The 20,271-nt window shown below is 44.3% G+C and overlaps 1 long non-coding RNA gene and 1 pseudogene across 1 annotated transcript; one reads left to right on the forward strand and one right to left on the reverse strand.

The window, feature by feature from the left end:
• Positions 1 to 2,304: 2,304 nt before the first annotated feature.
• Positions 2,305 to 5,636, reverse strand: LOC134342301 (uncharacterized). Its single transcript, XR_010016992.1, has 3 exons — positions 5,406 to 5,636; positions 2,462 to 2,484; positions 2,305 to 2,387 (listed from the first exon to the last, which is right to left on the reverse strand). It is a non-coding gene; the product is annotated as an uncharacterized LOC134342301 (long non-coding RNA).
• Positions 5,637 to 9,877: 4,241 nt separating this feature from the next.
• Positions 9,878 to 20,271, forward strand: part of LOC134342302 (probable G-protein coupled receptor 139) — a 30,123-nt pseudogene continuing 19,729 nt past the window's right edge.

A 20,271-nucleotide genomic window follows, 5' to 3' on the forward strand; every position in this document is an offset into this window, starting at 1 on the left:
GTGTAATCTCCTCAAAGAATTCCAACAGGTTTGCCAGGCAAAATATTCCCTAAAGGAAGCCATGCTGACTTGTCCTATCTTGTCCAGTGTCACCAAGTATTCCATAACCTCATACTTAACAATTGACACTAACATCTTCCCAACCACAGAGGTGAGGCTAACTGGTCTATAATTTCCTTTCTGCTGCCTTCCTCCTTACTTATAGAGTCGAGTGATATTTACAGTTTTCCAGTCCTCTAGCACCATACCAGAGCCCAATGATTTTTGAGAGATCATTTCAAATGCCTCCGCAATGTCTACCGCTACCTCTTTCAGAACACTCGGGTGCAGTTCATCTGGTCTGAGTGACTTATGTCCCTTTTTGAGCACCTTCTCCCGTGTAACAGTAACTGCACTCACTTCTCTTCCCTCGCACTCTTCAACATCTGGCACAGTGCTAGTGTCTTCCACAGTGAAGACTGATGAAAATACTCATTTAGTTCATCTGCCATCTCTTTGTTCCCCGTTATTATATCTTCGACCTTATTTTCTAACTGTCCTATATCCACTCTCATCTCTATTTTATTTTTTACAATACTTGAAAAACAGTTTGATATTGTTTGCTCACTTGTTTTAGAAAGACAGGTGTGTAAAAAGGGCCTGAAAGGAGTCATTGGAGACCCGAGTCACCCCAACCACAAACTGTACCAGTTGCTCCCATCCGGGAAATGTACCGCAGCATAAAAACCCCAACAGGGTCCAGGGACAATTCCTTCCACCAGGCCATCAGCCTGCTTAACTCATGCTGAGGTAACTGTATTTCTACGTTATATTGACAAGCATGTTATACATGAAATTTATCTTGAAGAGAACAAGAAGAAAGCCCTTAACTCCGAGTGGAGTCATCGGGATGCAGTTATGACGGCGTTTTTTAAGCAGGCTTTCTTATTTTTATGAGGCCGAGTTGCTAGCTCGACGCTCAACCCAGCACGAACACTGTAAATGGCACATTTAGACGGAGACATAACGTAAAGAATTTTACTGCTTGTGCATATGAAGAATGCAAGTAATAGTCAGTTCAATTCAATTTAATATTTCAGTTTTCCCCTCCCAATCATTCTTTCAGTTCCTCTCTGTAGGTATTTAAAAGCTTCCCAATTCTCTGGCTCCTATTAATTTTTACTTTGTTGTATGCCCACTCTTTGCATTTACATTAGCTTGTCTTCCCTTGTCAGCCATTTTGCCATTTGAGTATTTATTTATTTTTGGAATACATCTATCCTTCACCTTCCTCATTTTCCCAGAAACTGACACCATTTCTGACAAATATACTTTGGCCAACTCCTTTCTCGGACCACTGTAATTTCTTCTGCTCCTCTGAAATACTACAACGTCAGACGTTACTTTATCCTTATCAAATTACAAGTTGAATTCAGTCATGTTGTGAGCACTGCCTCCTAAGGGTTCATTTACCTCATCACCTCCGGTTCAATACATAACACCCAACCCAGTAGAGCTGTTCCCTGAGTAGGCTCATGGACAAACTGCTTGATAAAACATAACACAGCATTCAACAAATTCACTCTCTTGAGATCCATTCCCAACCTGATTTTCCCAATTGACCTGCATGTTGAAATCTCCCATGACTATTATAACATTGTCCTTTTCATCGGCCTTTTCTATTTCCAGTTGTAATCTGTGGTCCACATCCAGCTACTGTTGGGATCCTGTATATGACTGTCATCAGTCTCATTTTCACTTTTGCAGTTCCTTCACTCAACCCACAAGGATTCAACATCTTCCAATCCTATGTCACATCTTTCTACCGATTTACCAGCAGAACCACACCAACCCCTCTGTCTACCTTCCTATACCACCGATACATTGTGTAACCTTGGACATTCAGCTCCCAACTACAACCATCCTCCAGCCATGATTCAGTGATGGCCACAACATCAGACCTGACAATCTGTAATCGAGCAACAAGATCATCCACCCTATTTCTCACACTCCATGCATTGAGATATAACACTTTGTGTACTGTGTCTGCTACCCTTTCTATTCTGCATCCCTCATGCACTGATACTCGGCCTGGTGGCTGCAATTTTGTCCTTGTATCTGTCTGCCCTATCTGACAGTCTGACTGCATGATATCTTTACATTTTTACCATCAGTCCTGTCGCTTCACTCGTTCCCAACCCACGCCCCCCCCAAACCAAATTACAGACAATTCTCACTTCAAATTGGAACTTAATTAAACAAGGAGAAATGAATCTTTGTAAGTTTCACCTCGATTAACGGCATCAAGTTTTTCTCTCAGCACTGTGTTCAACAAATAGGGGTGATCGAATTTTTCAACCGGTAGGGCCTCATCTGTCACTGACAATTCCTGGACATCGTCATTAATCCTGTAAATATTAAACTACTTGTTATAAACTGCAAGTTTGAACTATACCGATTTTCAATAAAGAGTATGCCCTACCTCCTGTTCCGACGAGCTTCCTCCTGAAATAAATCACACATAAATCTGATTAGACTTGGACTTACTGTCCACATCATGAATTTCATCCAAGTCATGACAAGGTGTTGAAAATTCCCACTCCCACGGTAACTCACAAACACAACCAATACAGAACTACCGGTTAAATTACAGGGAAAGTTCCTGAATGTCAGACCATTACTGAGAGGATGAAACTTACAAGGAAGACGGGACAGGTTGTGCATTTTCATCTGGATAGACATTAGGGTGATAAGATGTAGGCATTTAAGATCAATGATGGATTTAATTGTGTGCAGGGGTGAGGGATGTACCTCTATTTATGGGAAAAATTGTGGAAGATGAAGTTCAGATGGATTTTAATAAATCCCATAAGAAATTTAGTGAAGAGGAGCTCGCTACCATTGGAGTGGTTGAAGCAGAACAGCAGAGATTGAATGTAATGGGAAAACTATATCGTATCATTTCTTAATGCATGCATTACTAAATGAAAATGAAAGAGAACTACGTGTCTTCATAATCTAAAAAAAAAACTGGATGAAGACGTGAGGGACCATGGAGTTCAGGGCACTGTTGCTGGGGGTGGGAAGAGAATTCTGAAGCAGGGAAATTGTTAGAGGATGACGGACCAAATGGCCTGTTTATGATGGAGACCGGATGAGATGTACCCCCGGCCACTGTGGGCGGGTGAGGGAGAAGATTGCTGAGCCTCTGGCGATGATCTTTGCATCATCAATGGGGACGGCAGATGTTCCGGAGGATTGGAGGGTTACAGATGCTGTTCCCTTATTCAAGAAAGGGAGTAGAGATAGCCCAGAAAATTATAGACCAGTGAGTCAACTTCAGTGGTTGTTAATTTGATGGAGAAGATCCTGAGAGGCAGGATTTGTCAAAGGCAGGTCGTGCCTTACGACCCTGATTGAATTTTTTGAGGATGTGACAAAACATATTGATGAAGGTAGAACAGTAGATGTAGTGTAAATGGATTTCAGCAAGGGATCCAATGGGACATTGATTTGTGCAACCAGAATTGGCTTTCCCACAGAAGGCAAAGAGTGGTTGTAGACAGGTCATATTCTGCATGGAGGTCAGTGACCAGTGGTGTGCCTCAGAAATCTGATCTGGGACCCCTTCTCTTTGTGATTTTTATAAATGACCTGGATGAGGAAATGGAGGGATGGGTTAGTAAATTTGCTGATGACACAAAGCTTGGGGTGTTGTGGATAGTGTGGAGGTCTATCAGAGTTTACAGCGTGACAGTGATAGGATGTGAATCTGGGCTGAGAAGTGGCAGTTTGGAGTTCAAACCAGATAATGGTGAAATATGATGGCAGACTTTGGTATTAATGGTAAGACTCTTGGCAGTGTGGAGGATCAGAGGGATTTTGGGGTCCGAGTCCATAGGACACTGAAATCTGCTACACAAGTTGACTCTGTGGTTAAGAAGGGATTCGGTGCATTGACCTTCATCAACCGCGGGACTGAGTTTAGGAGCCGAGCGGTAATCTCACAGCTATGTAAGAGCCTGTTCAGACCCCACTTGGAGTACTATGCTCAGTTCTGGTCACCTCACTACAGGAAGGATGTGGAAACCATAGATAGGGTGCAGAGGAGATTTACAAAGATGTTGCCTGGATTGGGGAGCATGCCTTATGAGAATAGGTTGAGTGAACTCGGCCTTTTCTCCTTGGAGCGACGGAGGATGAGAGGTGACCTGATAGAGGTGTATAAGATGATGAGAGGCATTGATCAGAGTCAGAGGCTTTTTCCCAGGGCTGAAATGGCTAGCACGAGAGGACACAGTTTTAAGGTGCTTGGAAGTATGTACAGAGGAGAGGTCAGGGGTAATATTTTTACGTAGAGAGTGCTGAATGTGTGGAATGGGCTGCTGACAACGGTAGTGGATGCCAATACGACGGGGTCTTTTAAGAGACTCCTGGATAGGCACATGGAGCTCAGAAAGACAGAGGGCTATGGGTAAACCTAGGTAATTCCTAAAGTAAGGACATGTTGGATTGAAGGGCCTGTATTGTGCTGTAGGTTTTCAATGTTTACATTTCTACGTCTCTAATGTGAAACTTATGTGAAAAATTAAAGAAACATTGAAAGTTTCCCTAACCTGATGGAAACCGGATACAGGGGATAAGTCTGATGTGTGGGTCACATTCTTTGTTTTCACGGATTGACAGAGAGACCCTCAAACCCACCGCACCAAACACACTCACAGCCTGTGACTGGAACTGGGTGCTAATGGGAGATTTAGAGGATATTTAACGTGATAAGTAAGGACACAATCAGCAGCTCTGTGTTATGATCAGAATAAATTATTTCAGAGAAGTTTGCATTCTGTCCTGGGATGTACAGAAGTTGTGAAAGTCCAGTTTGGGGACAACAACAACCCTGAATAGATGCATCAATTGTCCAGTGAAAAACAGTTTACTGTCATTTATTAATGCTGTCTGTAGGAGCGACGCATCTGTCTTCTGTCTTTGATAGCCCTGTTTGCATTGTTTTCTGTGTTATGTGATTGTTATAGTAACTAGTCACGTGTGTGGGGGCCTGGTAATAGTGAAGGGCATAAGTTACGTATTTGTGCTTTGTTCTGGGCAGTTTTGAGCTGAGGACGGACCAATATCGTATCGTTTGTTGACCGCTCCGTGGCTGATTAATTTATGATTAATTACGCTGATGTTTCATCGCTTCATGATTGTATCTTGCAGATAAAGGACTGAATACATATTTTCGACATTTTGGAAGGTCGTTATTCATGTGATTGGAGGGCTCGTCATACAATCATAACAATCTGTGTGACATCGCCAACAGCAGCAATTGGTTTGTTAGAATTGGCCGCTGTGCTGTGTTTATTTCAAATATACCACTGCTCATTTAGTGGCCTTTGACAGAAACAAACTGAAATAAAATCCCTCACCTTGAGAAATATCACACTGTCTTTTTGATCCATCTGTTCCTTTAACCCAGTGATTTCCTCCTGAATTAACCTTATATGCTCTTGAATCTCACGAAGAGTTTTCTCCATTGAATTGAGAATCCTCTTCTCTTCTTCCTTGAGATCCCTGAGTAAGCTCTGCTCTTTCTCAGTGATAATCTGGCGCAGTTCAGTAAACTGGGATGTGATGTGGGTCTGAAGGCTGTGTGACTGTTCCTGTCGAATGAAAGGTGAAGATGAATTTACTGTATTGTTATGTGTATTTCCTTATGACATTAAGGAGACCATTCGGTCCATTAATGTCCATGCTAGCTCTGAAACATTCCCATCAACCCCATTCACTTACGTTTTCCTGAAACCAATTCTCCCCATTGACCCATTAACTCCCACCTGATTCACATACACCCTCCCCCACCTTCACAGGGTTAATTGTATTTAACCATTCATGCAGCATGTCCGTGGAATGTGTCTGAAACTGTCGTGGTCATAGGGAGAACATGCAAACTCCACACAGACAGCACCAGAGGTCAGGATCGAACCCAGGTCACTGGAGCTGCGATACTCTGCTATTCTGCATTAAAGGGAGCAAAACTATACAGTAATATCAGAAATTCCGCTCAGGAAGCCTCACCCGAACTCCGGAAATCTTCTCTTTCTGTTGCTGCTCCTTTTCCTGGAAGTCTGATTTCATTTTTGTGAGAGAGTCTAAGGAAGATTTAAGCTGATCCTGGAAGTCAGAGAGAGAAGGAAATCGAAACAAAGATGGGTCATAAGAAACAGGTGATCAAACCCGATCATCACACAAAATGCCGGAGGAACTCAGTGAGTCAGGCAGCATCTACACAGGGGAAATAAACAGTCGGTGTTTCGGGATGAGACCCTTCATTAGGACTGGGAAAGAATGGGGCAGAAGCCAGAATAAAAAGGTTGGGGATGAGAACCAGCTGACAGGTGACGGGTGAGACAACGTGAAGGGGAACGTGGGGGAGGGTGATGAAGTGAGAAGCTGAGAGGGTGGAAGAGGCAAAGAGCTGAAGAAGGTTGGAAAGTGATACGAGAGGACAATCGACCATGGAAAAAGGGAGGAATTCGGTCTGTTTGGGCCCCTGAATGATGACGAGGGAGGAAGTGTAGGAGTCAGGTGTATCACCTGTCCCGTTTACAGGTATCGGGGTGTCAGGAGGGAGATCAGTGGGGAGGAGCGAGTGGATAAGGGAGTTATGTTGAGAGCGATCTCTACAGAGAGCGGGGAGTTGTGGGGTGTGGGATGGGCTGTGGGACGGACAGATGCTAGAATCCCGTTGGAGATGGCGGAAGTTGCAGCGAATGATGCGTTGGTTATGGAGGCTCGTGTGATGGTAGGTAGCACTTTGGAGATTCAGTTGACGGTGGGGTGAGTTTCAAATTCGGGTTAGATTCACCTTGTAGAACTTAACAGCTTCTTTAATCGGCAGGAAGCGGTGCTCTCTGTGTTCCTGCGCAGCTGCACAGATCACACAGATCAGTGTCTTGTCCGTTTCACAGAACAGCTTCAGTTCTTCCTCATGTTCCTCGCAGTGAAGTTTACCTTCCTTCCCTTTCGGATTCAGGTTTAAACTTCGAAATTTTTCAACCAGATTTGCTAAGGCCCGATTGACCCTGAGGGTGCGGTCTGCAAACACCTCTCTACACTCCGGGCAGGAGTTTCTCTCCTCCTTTTCCCAATACTGTGTGATACAAGAGCGACAGAAGTTGTGTCCGCACTCCAGCGACACCGGATCTGTGAAGAAATCCAGGCAGATGGGACAAATTGCCTCCTCGCTCAAACTCTCGACCGGTCCTTTCGAAGCCATGTTAACTCGCGGCACTTCCTGATTCAGAACGCTGCCGATCCCCTGCAGTACCGCGATTGTCCACTACAGGCGCTGCAGACTCAGCGAATGAACATTACGTTACTGCCTGTGATTTCCATACCAGGGTGGGATCGGAAACACATAAACTGGTCGGAAATAAACACTTGGCCATGGACTGCCCAAGCCCGGCTGCAAAAGGAGGATGGTGGGCATGGGGCTAGTAATCACAGTGCGACAGATACTACAGGAAACGCTGGAGAGCCGCTGTTGGCCTGTGCCCCAGTAGGCGTGATGGGCGAAGTGAGAAACAGAACAGAAATGAAGCCGGAGGGTAGGGCCTGGTTCAGTCTGAGGCAGGACTGAAAGGGGAAAGTTCTGAAAAGAGAGGCACAAGAGACTGCAGATGCTGGAATCTCGAGTCAGAAATATGATGCTGGTGGAGCTGAGCGGGACAGGCAGCGTCTGTGGAGAGGAATGTACAATCGACTTTCCGGGTCGAGATCCTTCATCTGGACTGTCTCAACCTGAAATGCCTGACCTGATGAGTAATTCCAGCAGCTCCTTTTTATTGTTTCTCCAGGTCTAAAGAGAGTAAGGCTTGGGTGCAAAACGGTGGCAAATATTGAAAGCAACTATTAAATTAGTTAATGCCATGAAACTGGGGTTATGGAGAGATATTGTGCTTTGAGGAGACAGATGCAGTGGTAATGACTGACCTGTGACTACAGGGGGGAAAAAAAGCACAGGACCGGATATTCAACGTCACAGGGAGCAAAACATTATTTTTTCGGTGACGTCCTGATTTCAACAGCCCTTCGTGAGAGAAACTTCGTGACTTAACGCATGTCCATCCCGGCTCCAATGGAAGGCCCGGTCTCCCTCACTCAGCCCAGAAGTTGAATGTTATTATGGTGACTAAAGTCCATATAGATATTCACAGGGATAAACCGTGCAGTGCCTTTACCCAGTGATTTTACATTCTTTGTCAGTGGGGTATTTAGTGCTAGTTCACGTTCGATAAAACCGATAGGACTGTTGTCGCTCATGTGCCCCCTGGGGTCTTACACTCCGACAATAACTGAGAGGTTTCCTGAGCCAACCCGGCCCCTCCCGGTCCAGTACTAGAGGATTTCTATAGTTTCAATGGTGTCCCTGCAGCCTGGAATGTGCCATCGGCAGCATTCCTCCACGACAGGGGTTCCCCAACTTTTTTATGCCAAAGACCAATTCCATTAACCTTGGACTCCAGGGTGGGAAACCCTGCTCTCCGGACATCTCGATATGATGACAGACCAACAATTTCCTGGCGTCTTTCATCGAGTTGATGATCTACCAGCAGCACTTACTGTCCGCTTTCCTGTGCGTCCTGGGAACAGCCCGAAGGTCAGTGAGCTTTCTGTCACGCAGCTGCTGTGACACGGGCCCTTGTATCTTTCTCCACATATCTTCGCCAACCCACAGTCCGCAAAGAGGTGAGTGACCGTCCCGTCTCCACAGCAGTAATCTCGGGGCAGCGCGCTGTGGGAGTGATCTCCGGGCATGCAGCAAGGATCAGACTGGGAGGCCCCTCTCGCCGCCAGGCAGGTAAGGTCTTGGTGCCCGTTGGTGAGATCTGGTGATGAGACATTTTGCCAGATGGTCTGGACTGTCTGCTCAGGGAACCACTCCACTGTGTCCATCCAGTCCTTCTCCTGCAGTAACTGCAGGACATTCCGTGCTGACCACTGTCTGATGTTCTTGTGGTCAAAGCTGCTGGTCTGAAAGAACTGTAACCAACATCATTATCACAAGGTTCACATGGAGAAGCCTCCTGAATGAGACAGACACAGTCTCACGGGGCATTTACAGGGTAGGGGCAGGAATGATGTTTCTCCCCGGCTGGGGTGTGGAACCAGGGGTCACACACTCAAAATACGAGGTCACCTCAGCAGGACGGAGATGCGGAGAAATTTCCTCACACAGAGCGCGGTGAATCTTTTGAATTTTCTCTGCAAGGATTCTAAATTCAAACCACAAATTTAGGGGCTCGGCGATGTTCGGAACATTGAAGGAAAGTGGCGCTGAGGTCAAAGATCAGCCATGTTCTGAGTGAGGGGCAGAACAGCGCAAGGGGCCGAATGGCAACGCCTGCTCTTGTTTCTTATTTACTAAAGCACGAGTTTACCTTTGCATCTTATTCCCCCTTGGCCTTCAGCCTGTCGGATTGTACAGGCGAGCGGTGAGAGCTCCGGACATCCACCAGCAGACGCTGAGGTTATTTCATGTTCTCGTTATTTATCGATATTTATTTATATTTGCATTTTCACAGTTTGTTACCTTCAGCACTCCGGTTGATCTTTCACTGCCTGATTTTGCAGTGGTTACTATTCTATACTTTTTTCTAAGTTTGTCTGCAGGAAAATGATTCTCGCGGTTGTATGTGGTGATTTATATGTACTCGGATAATAAAATTTACTTTTAAATTTGAGTTTCGGGGAACTTTGATTCTGAAAACAAACTGTGACTGACATCTCTGTCTCCCAGTAGCAGCCCGTCCTCAGACAAACTCACAGCCAATCAACGATCACGGCTAGGAGAAGGCTTCTCTCATTGGCTGAGGGGTGTCAGTGGGCGGGACGCTGAGCGCTGGAAGCGGGCTGGAGTCTGGAACCGGGACCGAGTGAGGCCGGAGACCGGGAGCTGCGCCTCGGGTTTCGGCTGCAACACCGGCCGGTCCTGAATCCTTTCGAAGGCAGAGCTGAAGTGACTGGCGGAGATTCCCTGAGACGTTTCAGCTACACGGAGGGCGCCCGGCCTTTCCCCGCCGAGGATCGGGCCCTGTTTTCTGGACTCGTCCGCTGCTGCTGGGAGACGGGAGCTGCCCCGCAGCGGCAGCCGATGGATGTCCGGAGCTCTCACCGCTCCCCTTTGCAATCCAAATGGCTGAAATCCAAGGGAGAACAAGGCACAAAGGTAAACTCGTGCTTTAGAAAATAAGAAACAGGAGCAGGCGTGGTCATTCGGCCCGTTGCGACTGTTCTACCCTTTCCTCAGAATACACCCGATCTTTGACCTCAGCGCCACTTTCCTGCAACGTTCCCAGCCTCGCAGAGCCCCTAAATTTGGCTTTTGAATTTAGGAAACTTGTGAAGAAAATTGCAAATATTCGCCACAATCTGGGTGAGGAAATTACTCCGCACCCTGTCAAAACCCTGTGAAACTGTGTCTGTCTCAGTCAGACCACCTCTTATTTCTCTAGTTTTGAGACAGGCCCAGTCAGTGTAATCTCCCTGAGGACACAACCACAACCCTGAAATCAATCTGGGAAAACTCTTCATTCCCTTTATCCCATAGACTGTCTCCGGGAAGGAGACCAGACCTGTGCACAGTGTTCCATGTTGGCCCTCAACAGGACCCCACATACCTTCAGAGGAGCTTTGTATTCTTGTATTAAACCATAAATCCTTTTTCCCTATCAGGTCTGTTTAACTATTTCATCACGGCTGATCCATTTTTCCTGTCTGCAGCTACAGTATCTCCTGCCGCACCCCCCACCCCGTATCCCGTTATGCCGTGACCAATCAAAAATCAATCAACCTCTGTCTTCAATATGCATAATGACTTGCCCTCCCAAGCTCCCTGGGGCAAAGATTTCCACAGACTCAGTTCTCTCTGCTACAGAAATTCCTCCTCATCTCCGTTCCGAAAGGACGCCCCTCTATTTTGAGGCTATGTCCTCTGGTCTTAGACCCTCCTACCATAGGAAACACCTTCTCCACATTCACTCCATCACGGTCCTTCAGTATTCAATAGGTTTCAATTCGGGTAACCTTCAGTCTGCTGAATTCCAGTGAATTCAGGCCCAGAGCCATCGAACGATTTTCATATAACAAGCCATTTAATCCTGGAATCATTTTCATGAACCGCATTTGAGCCCTTCCCAGTTTCAGCTCACCCTTTCCAAGATAAGGAACACAAAACTGCTCTCAGTACTCCAAGTGAGGCCTCACCAGTGCTTTATAAAGACTCAACATTACATCTTTGCATTTATAGTCTCGTCCTCTTCAAATGAATGGTGACAACACATATGCCTTCCTCACCACAGACTCCTGCAAATTAACATTCAGGGAATCCTGCACAGGGACTCTCAAATCCCTATGCATCTCAGTTTTTGAATTTTCTCTCCATTTAGAAAATAGTCCAGGTACTCCATAAGAACCATAAGACATAAGAGCAGAATTAGGCCATCTGGCCCATCGAGTCTGTTCCACCATTCAATCATGGCTGATCCTTTATTTTAAAATCTCCTCCTCAACCCCAGATCCCAGCCTTCTCCCCATAACCACTGATGTCATGTCCAAACAAGAAGCTGTCAATCTGCATTAAATACACCTAACGACCTGACACCACAGCTTCATGTGGCAACAAATTCCACAAATTCGCCACCCTTTGGCTGAAGAAATTTCTTTGCATCTCTGTTTTGAAAGGGTGCCCCTCTATTCGGAGGCTGTGCCCTCTTGTCCCGGACTCTCCCAGCATGGGAAACATTCTTTCTATATCTACTCTGTCTTGGCCTATTAACATTCTAAAGGTTTCAATGAGATTCCCCCACCATCCTTCTGAATTCCCGCGAGTACAGACCCAGAACCATCAAACGTTCCTCGTATGATAACCCTTTCATTCCTGGAATCATCCTTGTGAACCTCCTCTGGACCCTCTCCAATGCCAGCACATCTTTTCTCAGATGAGGGGGCCAAAACTGTTCACAATACTCAAGGTGAGGCCTCACCAGTGCCTTATAAAGTCTCAGCATCACATCCCTGCTCTTGTATTCTAGACCTCTTGAAATGAATGCTAACATGACATTTGCCTTCCGCATCACCGAACCAACTCAACCTGCAAGTTAACCTTCAGGGTGTTCTGCACAAGGACTCCCAAGTCCACGTGCAGCTCAGAGTCCTGGATTTTCTCCCCATTTAGAAAATATTCCACATGTTTATTTCTACTGCCAAAGTGCCTGACCAGGTATTTTACAACATTGTATTTAATTTGCCACTTTCTTGCCCATTCTCCTAATCTGCCTAAGTTCATCTGCATCCTACCTGATTCCTCAACAGTACCTGCCCCTCCACCAATCTTCGTGTCATCTGCAAACTTGGAACCAAAGCCATCTATTCCATCATCTAAATTATTAATATACAAATAAAAAGAAGTGGTCCCAACACCGACCACTGTGGAACACCACTAGTCACTGAGAGCCAACCAGAAAACGATCTTTTTATTCCCACTTGCTGCCTCCTACCAATCAGCCAATGTTCCAACCATATTAGTAACTTTCCTGTAATACCATAGGCTGTTAACTTGGTAAGCAGCCTCATGTGTGGCACCTTGTCAAAGGCCTTCTGAAAGTCCAAATACACAACATCCACTGCATCCCCTTTATCTATCCTACTTGTAATCTCCTCAAAGAATTCCAACAAATTCATCAGGTAAGATTTTCCCGAAAGGAAACTATTCTGACTTTGTACTATCTTGTCCTGTGTCACCAAGTACTCCATCAGCTCATCCTTAACAATTGACTCTAACATCTTCCCAACTACTGAGGCCAGGCTAACTGGTCTATAATTTCCTTTCTGCTGCCTTCCTCCTTTCTTAAAGAGTGGAGTAACATTTGCAATTTTCCAGTCCTCTGGCACCATGCCAGAGTCCATTGATTTTTGAAAGATCATTTCTAATTCCACAACAATCTCTGATGCTCCCTCTTTCAGAACCCGAGGATGCAGTTCCTCTGGTCCGGGGGACTTACGTACCTTTAGGTCTTTCAGCTTTTTGAGCAGCTTTTCTCTTGGACAGTAACTGCACTTAATTCTCTTCCTTCACACATTACAACATCAGGCATACTGGTAGTGTCTTCCACAGTGAAAACTGACACAAAATACTCATTTAGTTCATCAGCCATCTCCTTGTCCCCTGTTATTATTTCTCCTGCCTCATTTTCTAGCGGTCCTATATCCACTGTCATTTCTCTTTTTAACATACATGAGACAACTCTTACTATCCACTGTGTTATCATTTGCTAGTTGGTTTCAGATTTCATCTTTTCCCTTCTAATGATTTTTTACTTGCTCTCTGTAGTGTGAGGGGATCCAGGAGTGCCCCTATTAACTGATTGAAGAGAGACAGAGAGAGAGACATTCATCATTGATGGTTTGTTTGGATAGGAGAGAGAGAGACAGTTATTTACCACTGATATGTTGCTTTTGAAAAGAGAGAGAGAGGGACGAAGAATAACGGTTGGACTGTCATTTTAAGGCATTGGAAGTAACTCTGGATTTTTACTAAGTTTGGAGTTGGAGACAGCACCGAGCAGCTCGAAGGGTGCTATGGTGGCCAACAGGACATTACTGATGTTACTTTCGAGGACTTATTGCCTGCTTGTGCATTTCTTCACAGACAAAGGAAGGAGGGACTCTTTGAATGACAGGTGATGCTCAGCCTGGTGAAATAAATAGGAGGTCAGATGATACAGACCTCAGACACATGTTCTGGACACTGAATGAGAATTATTGTGACCACAGGAAAAGTGGGTTTTGGAGGATCAATCAGGCGGATCGATCCAAATTGCTATTCCAAGATAGGAGAAGGGGTTGACTGGTGGGGAGATGTCTATGTGTCCACCCTCGCCTGGGTGATAGCTCCACCACAGAAGACCGGTCCCCCTTGTTACAGTCACAGTCGGTGACTTGTAAAGGATTTTGAAGGACGACGAGAATATCAACAGCATCAGCTCACCTGAAGACTCATCTTCCCCTCTCCCCCCTCCCCCATCCCCCTTTCCCCCTCTCCCCCTCTCCCCCTCTCCCCCTCTCCCCCCCATCGCTATTCAACTAAATACCACAAACTGAACTGAACTTTACTCAACATCGTAAGACTGTATCTTTTTACCCCTAGACTTAAAGAAACTTGGTCTTCATAAATATATTTCCACACTTACTGATTTACATACTCATATATATATTCATTGCTAACCTGTGTGATTTATTTACATTTATATTACTGTATTGCGTCGTTACTAATAAATATTAGTAGTTTATAGCAATACAAGACTCCAAAGTGTTTTCTATTTTTTGCTGGTTTCCTTATCCCCGTCACGGGGTACGTGACAGTAGGTTTTTAAAACTGTTCCAATCGTCTATCTTACCATTAATTTTTGCTTTGTTGGGAGTCTCAATAGCAACTTTGCTCATCAACTGAATTGCTGAAACATTCTTATCTTGGAGAGCTGTCAACATGCCTCCATTGTTCATTAAACTCAGTACCATCATCAGGCTGATCAGAATCATGTATACATTATGAAAGAGAACAAATAAACTGCCCATCTGATTACGACCTATACTTCGACTTGTATCCATAGCAACTTCCACTCCAAAATCACAACAATTCTTCTTCCTCTCCATAACATCACTCTGAATAACAGCATGACCTTGCAGGTGCTGACTTCCAAATGTCCAAACAAAATGCAACAGAGCGGCACATCCTGTCTCAGCAGGCGTTTGTCCTGCAAGCAGGGTCAAAGGTCGCACAACCAATCCAACCTTTTCCATCACTTTATCCAAAAGTCCAGGAACAGCACTTTTCCCATTCCTTCCAGCTTTTAAAACATGGTCTACTACAAATGACTGAGAATCCTCACATTCCACTTTACCAAGGTTAACCCCTTATTCACTGAACCAAGTCCATCTGACACACAAAAACTGCATTCCTTTCCAACCAAGTCAGACACCTCAGACCTTAACTGAGTTTCAACACAAGGTTCAGAACCCTGTGAATTCACAGGTACTTCAACAACCTGAACACATTCAATCGGAACAATTGCCTCTTCTGGGCTGTCATCACTTGTCCCAGTTTCAAATTCAAGGTCGTCTCGAACCTCCCAGCTATTCCCTGGCAAACTCTCATCCAGAGTTAACTCAACCTCGTGGGTTAAAACTTCTTCGTCTGCTTTCTTATCAAACCCCTTCAGGGTTGGGGCATCTTCTGCCACTGGGTATGCCCTTACCTCATCAGGAACACAACTTTTAAATTCATCACACGAAACAAGCCCTTCCGAGCTGTAAGAATCATCAGGGTCCGACTCTAAACCTCTTTGCTGCAACCTCTCCCTGTTAAACTGTCTCTGCCTTTCTGCCACGATCTTCACGTTGCCATTTCTCCCTCTCGAGCTGCCTCTGTCTTTTTGCCTCTTCAGCCTCATGGACCCTTCGTCTCTCTGCCTCTCTGACCTCTCTCTCGAGCTGTTTTAATTTCAGTTCATGCTCCCTGTTTACTATTTCCAACAAAAGCTGAAGCTCTTCCTGAGTAGATTCACCTTCCACGAACAACTCTAACGCCTCCTCATCAAATGTTCCCTTATCTATATAATATTCAACTATTTTTCTTTGAATTTCTACCTTACTCACACCCTTCTTTACCTCAATTCTCAATTCTTTAGCAATGTCCCGCAACTCATACTTTTTAGTTAACTTCAAAGTCACCAGCTCTGGTGATTTCAGAAAGTCCCTAACATCCATTTCTGCTGTGTTCCCACACAACCAAATCAAAAGGGATTCTCCCCAATCAAATCAAACCAGCCTCTCGATTAATTTGTTCATATCGCGGACGCAGGCCCCAATTATGTCACGGACCCCGTAACAGGGATAAAGGAACCAGCAGAAATAGAAACCACGTTGGAGTCTCGTATTGCTATAAATTACTAATATTTATTAGTAACTACGCAATACAGTCATATCAATGTAAATAAATTGCACACAATTAATCACAATATTAATTGTCTTATTAATATATAGCAATGATTATATATAAAAGTAAGTGTGGAATATGTATGTATAAAAACCAAGCTTCTTTAAGTCTTGGGGTAAAAAGATGCAGTCTTACGATGTTGAGTAAAGTTCAGTTCAGTTCAGTTCGTGGTATTTAGCTGAGTAGTGATGGAGAGAAAGAGAGAGAGAGAGTGAGAGAGTTGAGTCTTCAGGTGAGCTGATGCCGTCGATCTTCTCGTCCTCCTCCGAAATCCTTCACAAGTCACCGCCTGTGACTTTAACCAGGGGGACGGTTTTCCTGTGGTGGAGCTATCACCCCGGCAAGGGTGGACACATAGACAACTCCCCACCAGTCAACCCCTTCTTCACACGGTGGAATAGCAAGTTGGATCGATCCGCCTGATCGATCCTCCAAAACCCACTTTCTCTGTGGGCATAACCATGCTCATTCAGTGTCCAGATCATGTGTCTGAGGTCTGTATCATCTGACCTCCCATTTATCCCACCAGGCTGAACATCACCTGTCATTCAAAGAGTCCCTCCATCCTTTCTCTGTGAAGAAATGCACAAGCAGGCAACAAGTGCTTGAAGAAATATCAACAACCTGCTGAAAATCACAACATCGAGTGTCCATGAAATAACACCGCCTTCAGTCACCATAGCAACTTACGAGCTGCTCGGTGCTGTCTCCAACTCCAAACTCAGTAAAAATCCAAAGTTACTTCCAATGCCTTAAAGTGACAGTCCAACCGTTGACCTTCGTCTCTCTCTCTCTCTCTCTCTCTTTTCAAAAGCAACATATCAGTGGTAAGTAACTCTGTCTCTCTCTCCTTTCCAAACAAACCATCAATGATAAATGTCTCTCTCCAAACAGTTAATCGGGGCACTCCTGGATCCCCTCACAGTATCATAAATATTACTTCTGAATTTTTCCAAAGTTAGACACAGTATCGTTTGGGAGAACTGAAAAAATGTAGTTGGGGCATTAATCTCCTTCCAATGTTGTAGAATAAATCTTTTTGCCATTAGAGTAAGAATAACAATTATTCTACGCGCTGTGGGGGATAAATTACTACAAGTTTTAGGTAACCCAAAGATAGCTGTAGTAGGATGGGGAGAAATATCACTATTCAAAACATTTGAGATAGTATTAAAAATGTCTTTCCAAAATGTTTCCAGAGTAGGAAAAGACCAAAACATGTGGGTCAAGGAAGCTATCTCCCCATGACATCTATCACAAAGAGGGTTAATAGAGTAAAAACGAGCTAATTTATCTTTAGACATGTGTGCTCTATGGACAACTTTAAATTGAATTAAGGAGTGTTTGGAACAGATAGAGGCAGTATTAACAAGTTGTAAAATATGAGCCCGGTCATCAGCCGGGATAGTAAGGCCCAATTCCTTTTCCCAGTCAGTCCTAATCTTATCGAATGGAGCTTTCCTAAGTTTCATGATAGCATTATAAATGGTTGCCGTTACATCTTTCTGACAGGAGTTGAGGTTAATGATAGCGTCTAAAATATTTGTAGGGGGTAACACCGGAAAGGAAGAAAGTATGGTATCTAGGAAATTTCTAACTTGCAAATATCTTAAAAAAAATGTGATCTTGATAAATTGTATTTATTAGATAACTGTTCAAAAGACATAAGCGAGCCATCTAAAACTAAGTCCAAAAACCGTGATATACAATTAGTCTTCCAAATTTGGAAGGCACGGTCCGTAGAGGAGGGGAGTTTTTGACCATTTTTGTTTGTTTAATTGGATCTGTACTTGATTATGGCTGTGGTTTATAGATCAGCTTCACCTTCAACTTTATTATGTTTTTTGGTGTGATACAAGCACAGGCTTTAAGATTGCGTTGTGATGCAGTCAGGTCGTCCCCTGTTTTGGCTTTACTGGTTGAAATTGTGGTGGTTGAATTAAGTGTTAACATACTGGATTAATTTAAGGGGGAGGAAATGATCATCCTGTTAAAGGTGTGTTGGAGGACTGTTGGGAATTTCACAAGAAGACCGTTTTTGGTTTTGGGTGACTGGTTTCTTATCACGCTTGAAATATGGGTTCATTGGGTTATGCAAAATGTCCCACAGTCGCATTCTTGGTAATCTCGCCCTGTTTATTTCAATGCTTTAGTTGATTACATGATACATGATTTAATGAAGTCTAACGATTCTGTTATGCCTGGGAATTTGTTGGTTCAGCATATATTAAGGAAATTATTGGGATACCTTAACCACAGAAGGATCAAAATAATATTTAACTGGGAATGTTGGTGTTGCTGTGTCACACATGACTTGCAGGTAACAATAAAGAGATGACATTCCAACCATTTATCAGGATTTACAACAGAATCTGTTGCCATCATTTCGTGCTTACAGTGCGTGCAGCAAATTTGTCCATGTAAAGATGTAATTTGTTCAGATTCCCTTTGGGTTTTCGAGAGTCTCAAAGCAGGTCGTTCTCGCAGCAGGTCAGATTTACTGCTGGGAACTCGTCAAACGTTATTTCATATTCAAAGGATTGGATTTGGTGTCCGCACTGAGTTGGGGGTGCATGAAGACACGGTGAGCAGTCGGGTCCTGAGGAAGCGGTAGACCAGAGGGATCTGGGAACACAGATTCATAATTACTTGAAAGAGGCGTCACATGCAGATGGCATCGAAATGAGAGATTTTGTCACAGTGGACTTGATAAATCTGAGTATTGAGTACAGGAGATGGGATGTTCTGTTGAAGTTGTATAAGACGTTGGTGAGGCCTAATCTGGAGTATTGTGTGTAGTTTTTGTTACATGCCTGTGTGACGGAGTCCTAAATTACCCCTATGAACTGTGCTTTTGAAAAGAGAGAGAGAGAGTTATTTAACACCGACATGTTGTTTTGAAAAGAGAGAGAGAAAGAGACAATGACTAACTTTTGGACTGTCACTTTAAGGCACGAGGAAGAAGTGAGAATAACTTTTGGATTTCTGCTGAGTTGGAGAGAGAGAGGGCACCGAGCAGCTCGTGGGTCACTATGGTGACAGAGGGCGGCGTTATTTCATGGACAATTGAGGTTATGGTTTCTCTGGAGGTTGTTTCTACTTTCTCAAAGGACATGGCTTGCTAGTTCATTCTTACACAGAGAAAGGAAGGAGGAGTTATTTGAGAGACAGTTGGTACTCAGTACAGTGAGAAAATAGGAGGTCAGATGGTAGACCTCAGGCACATGATTTTGGACACTGAATGAGATCTGTTGTGCCCACAGAAAAAGTGGGTTTTTGGAGGATCGATCAGTGGTTCTTGCAGTGTGAAAAGGGAGTGACCAGTGGGGAGTTATCCATGTGTCCACCCTTGCCTGGGTTGATGATTCCACCACAGAAAAATGGCCCCCTTTGTTGTGGTCAGAGTTGGTGACTTTTTAAAGGATTTCGGAGGACAACGAGAAGATCGACGGCGTCAGCTCATCTAAAGACTCAAATCTCTCCCTCTCTCTCTCTATCACTACTCAACTCAATACTACGAACTGAACTGAACTTTACTCATCATCGTAAGAATATCTATTTACCCCTAGACTTGAAGAAGCTTGGTTTTCATATAGATTTTCCACACTTACTTATATATAATCATTGCTAACCTGTTTGATTTATCCACATTTATATTACTGTATTGTGTAGTTACTAATAAATATTATTAGTTAAAAGCAATACTGGACTCCAAAGTGTTTTCCATTTCTACTGGTTCTTTAACCCGTCACGGGGTACGTGACACCTGAAGGAAAATTATCAACAAAGTTGAAAGAGTGCAGAGAAAATTGGCAATCGGTTTGCTGGGACTTGAGGACTGGAGCTTTAGAGAAAAGGTAAGGACTTCATTCCCCTTAGTGTTGGAAAATAAAGGGAGATTTTGCAGATGCAGACAAAATTATCAGTGTTGTTGACAGGGTAAATGCAGGCAGGATTTTTCCTCTGAGGTTGGGTGAGATGAGAGCTAGAGGTCGCAGTTTAACGGTGAAATGTGAAATATTTAAGAGGAACCTGAGTGGGAATCCCTTCACTCAGAGGGTGGTGAAGGTGTGGGAAGAGCTGTCAGTGGAAGTTATGGATTTCATTGCAGAGAAGTTTGGATCAGTACATGGACGGGAGGCTATTGAGGGCCATGGTCCAGCTGTGGTTATGGGATTCGGCAGAATAACAATTCGGTACCGGCTCCATGGGCAAAGTGGTTTGTTTCTTGGTTATGG

This window comes from Mobula hypostoma, unplaced genomic scaffold (genome assembly GCF_963921235.1).
Source record: "Mobula hypostoma unplaced genomic scaffold, sMobHyp1.1 scaffold_195, whole genome shotgun sequence".
In the NCBI taxonomy this organism is placed as follows: Eukaryota; Metazoa; Chordata; class Chondrichthyes; order Myliobatiformes; family Myliobatidae; genus Mobula; species Mobula hypostoma.